Source organism: Nannospalax galili, unplaced genomic scaffold (genome assembly GCF_000622305.1).
Source record: "Nannospalax galili isolate Female #2095 unplaced genomic scaffold, S.galili_v1.0 scaffold302, whole genome shotgun sequence".
Taxonomy (NCBI): Eukaryota; Metazoa; Chordata; class Mammalia; order Rodentia; family Spalacidae; genus Nannospalax; species Nannospalax galili.
In genome coordinates this window covers 4373082-4377661 of record NW_008350120.1, presented here as the reverse complement: position 1 = coordinate 4377661, position 4580 = coordinate 4373082, and positions in this window count along the sequence as shown.

Here is a 4580-nt window from a genome sequence, read left to right as displayed (position 1 = left end):
TGCTTGTCATACACCTCTTTAAATACCCCCAAAGGCAGGCGTCACCAACTGCTCCATGCCTGCTTCAGTAGCCAAGATGCATATGTCACTCCCCTTCCCTGGGGGAGTGGTGCACCTGGATCAGGGGAGGGAGCCTCTTGGTAGGCTGCAGGCTTCACCAGGCTCCCATGCCGGCAGATAGCCAGATCATCCTGGTCAGGATGAGAAGCACAGTCATGGGGTTCCCAGAGCCCCTGCGCCGAGCCTGACAGTCAGTGGGTCTCAGGGACGTGAGCTTGCTGCCCAGAGCTGAGCACCCACGTCTAAGCCTGGGTATCTTTTGAGCATCTCTGGGTGAGACTGCTTGTGCTCTGAGAAGACAGCATGGGTGACAGTCATGTGCCCAGAATAAAGCTCTGTGTAAGTAACTAGGTGGGTTGTGTCCGCGGCTGATGGCCTTGCCGTTCTGACAAAGGATTTCTGATGCTTCTGTTGCCTTTGTTGTTAAAGGCATTGGCGTGAGGGGGCCTTGAACGTTCAGCTGCTCTCTCCTGAGAGTCTGCTGCCCAAGAAGGTGCACAGGGACCAATTAAAAGCTGCCCTGGCCTGCAGCTCTCACTGGAGGATGAGGAGGCCTCCGCTCTCGTGCTGCGCTGGACACTCCTGGTACTGCAACTTGGGGGAGAGAATGAAGAGTGGTCGTACCCTCGTGTGCATGCACACATGTACTCATGCACACACAAGACATGCACACACATACATACATTAGACATGCACACACAGCACACAATACACATGTGCATATACATGCAGACACACATATAATACATATATGCATACAGATGCACACATGCAGACATGGTACGTATATGTACATGTAGGCACGTGTGTACATGAAGACCCTTCACACACAACACATATGCAAGCATCACCACACACACATACAGAGAGGCACACGCAGCACTCTCATCCACAAAATACTGCATAGGCACAATATTATCCACGGAGTTCTGCCCCCCCGACCCCCACCCCCACTCTCCTGGGACGTGGGAGGCACTCTGTCCTAGTTTGTTCTTCATTGCTGTGACAAAACACTCTGACCAGCACCAACTTGGGGAGTAAAGGGTTTATTTATCTTAGATCTCCCGGGTCACAGTTCATCAGGGAGCCCAAGGTAGGAACTCAGGGCAGGAACCTGGAGGCAGGAGCTGGAGCACAGGCCATGGAGGAACACTGCTTACTGGCTTGCTCCCCTGGCCCCTGCTCAGCCTGCTTCCTTATACAACACAGGCCCACCTGCCCAGGGGTGGCACCACCCACAGTGGGCTGGGCCCTCCCACATCACTCATCAAGAAGATGCCCCACAGACATGGCCACAGGCCAGTCCAATAGAGGCAATTTCCCGATTGAGGCTCCCTCTGCCCAGGTGTGTCAAGTTGACACTAAAGCTATCCAGCACATGCTCCTATGTCAGAATGCAGTCTCTCTGGAGATGCCCCCTTCTACAGAGTGCTGTGGCATCTGGCCACATCTGCTCTATGCAGACCGGCTTGGCAGACAGAGCCCATTTGGACCCCTGAACAGCCGTCCCATGGGACCAAATGGCGTTGGTGTCATCAGACCCTCATGGCAGCCCTGGGGGAGCCTGGGGAGCCCTGGGGAGCCTGGGGAGCCCTGGGGAGCCTGGGGAGCGCCTCTTCCCCTCTGGGATACTGTGGAGGCAGTAGTGATGCCTCCAGTTCATCCAATAGAAAATGGTGGAGCGGGTATGGTGTCCTGCCTCTGCCCCATCGCGCTGTGTAGACGGAGCAGCTTCTAATTTCTCGGAGCCTCAGTTTCCTCCCCAGGGAGATGGTGAGACAGCAGCACTTGTTTCCTGGTACTGCAGTGAAAGTGAAGCAGGGTAGGGATGGCAGGCGCACCTCGTCCTAGGTGCTGTGACAGCTGGTGACCGGGGCCCAGGTGTTACTGTTCCTACCACTTCACTCAACACTGCAGAGGTGAGGACTCCTGCCTCTGGTCCCATCCAAACTGTGAGGTGCCTTGGGAGGGAAGTTCCCCCACCAGGAGCTTCTCCATGGAGTCTCTTGGTTCCCTGTGTCTGAATCCCACACACAGGGCAGAGCAGGGGGCTGAGGACTCATGAACCTAGAGGGTCCCAAGTCCCTGGTGTCCTGGAACCAACTAGGTGCCTTAGAGGCAAGAGGTTGGGGAATGTGGATCTTCAGGTAGCCCAGGAAATTCTAGAACATTCTAAAGGGAAGGTTGGACCTTAAATATGAGAAGCAGTGTCTACTACACAGATTTCCAGGCCAGCCAAAGCTGTATGAGACCCTGCCTAAAAAAAAAAAAATCATAGTTTTAAACATTTTATTATTTCAGTTTTATGTGTATTAGTATATGGAAATCTGAAGAGGGCATTGGATCCCCTGGAACTAGAGCTATGGATGGTTGATAGCCACCATGTGGATGCTGGTTTCTCTCTCTCTCTCTCTCTCTCTCTCTCTCTCTCTCTCTCTCTCTCTGCTCTGTGTAGCCCTAGAACTCACTATGTAGACTAGGCTGGCCTTGAACTCACAGATATCCGCCTGCCTTTGCCTCCCAAGTGCTGGGACTACAGGCATGTGCCACCACGCCCGGCAAACTAATGCAACTAACACTTAGAACTTTGCACATGTGTCTCTAATCTCTATATATCTGATTACTACTAGTCACAGTCAGTTACTTTCTGAGATCCTTGACACCTGAGCATGGATATGAAGTCATCAGGTACATTTCAGTGGCAATGTTTTTCATATCTACTAATTAACATATAGCAAATTTTTATGCTTCTTCCTCAAATATAACTCATTTTTTTATTTATTGATTTTTTTGTGTGTGAGTATTTCATACAGAACATCCCAAACAATTTTATTCATCTATATACCCATGTCCCAAATGTCACCCTCCCGTAACGCCCCCCGCCCCACTGGAGCCCATATACTATGTCATCTCTGTTACTGTCCGCTGTGTCGTGAGCACCCCCAGCCATTCCCCAGTTCTTGTCCATCAGCTGAATCTAGTCAGCCTATCTAGAGATCTTTGTTTTAGGAGGGTCAGCTGTTCCTCATCTAGCAGCAATCAGTTGTCAATATTCCTTTAGATAAGATTGGAGTCTGCTGTTCATTTTCCCAATTCTGTGCTGGGTTACTATCTGGGAATCTCTTGGGCCACGCTGGCTGTGGTGGTTTGAATGAAAATGTCCCCCATAGGCTCCAAGTGTTTGGACATTTTGTCCCCAGATGATGGCGCTGTTCTGGGAGGTTTTAGAAGGTGTAGCTATCCTGGAGGAAGCATGTCACTGGGGGTGGGCTTACAGAGTTCTTAAGCCTTGCCAGATCTCCAGTCGCTCTCTTCCTTCCTGTGCCTGCGTGATGATGTGAGAGCTTAGCTTCTGCTGCTCCTGCTCCAGCCACCTCCAGCCACCAGGCCTCCCTGCCGCGACGGACTGTAATTCCCCTGGAACCATAAGCTCAAATAAACCCTTCCTTCTATAAATTGCTTGGGTCAGTGTTTCCATCACAGCAACAGAAAAGTGACTAGTACACTCAAAGGGAGGGATCTCTTGTCTGGCACTGTTTCTTGTTATGTGGCCTTTAGCTATACACATGGACTCTTAAAGAATTATATTGATCCCTTTAATCTTTGGTTATACTTTCCTTTTAGGTGTTTAAGACCATGCAGTTAGCCCAGATAAACCAATTTATTTTCACTCTTAAGGTCGTTTGAAGATCTTTTCCTCAGGGGTCACATGGGTGTGGGAGGAGCCCCTGGCTCCTTTCTTTTACCAGTTCCATCTATGTGAAGATAGGTCAAAGGTCCTGCTCCACTGTGGCTGGCTTCACTTGGAAACATGGAGGAAGTGTTTCCTCTGTGTTGATCCTCCTCTTTGTAGACTGCACACTGGTTCAAGTCCATCTGGTGGGGTCTCCATGGCCTCCTTGATCAAGAGGACAGGTGACTCACCACAGTCACAGGACATTTTGAGAGATGCTCCATAGTCCCCTGGAACTCAGTCGGCCTTGGAGGGCAAGGAGCAAAAACTGTCCTTTATGTCCCTCTGACCAAATTAGTATAGGCCTCAAAGTATGGCTGTTAAACATCCAAGAAGGTTAGTTCCACCAGTCTGGTACTTTTAATTACCATGTGCTATGTAGATAAAGCTTGGGCAAAGACCAAAGGTTCTCAGATAAAACTTGCCTAGACATATATTATGTTCCTTGAGTTAGTTGTATAATTTGTCAGTAGGTTGTTGGACTAATATGGTTCCCTCTGATTTTTTTAAAACTAACTAGGTATTATTTATCTCTCTCTCACTGTCTAACCCTTCCACCATGATTTCCCCATTTAAAGTGCTCCCATTCCCCATTTCTCCCTTAATAATACTTTTCTCCTATGGTCTCTTGGGCTCCTTCATTCCCTCTATCTGCAAGGTTCCTTGTATAACACTCCTTCCCCCTTTCCATTTAAATAGCCCCATTTTTATCCAAATCTCCCTTAATAACACTTGTTTCCTACTGTTCTCTCTCGGGTTCCTTCATTTCCTTTACCTCCTTGGCTCC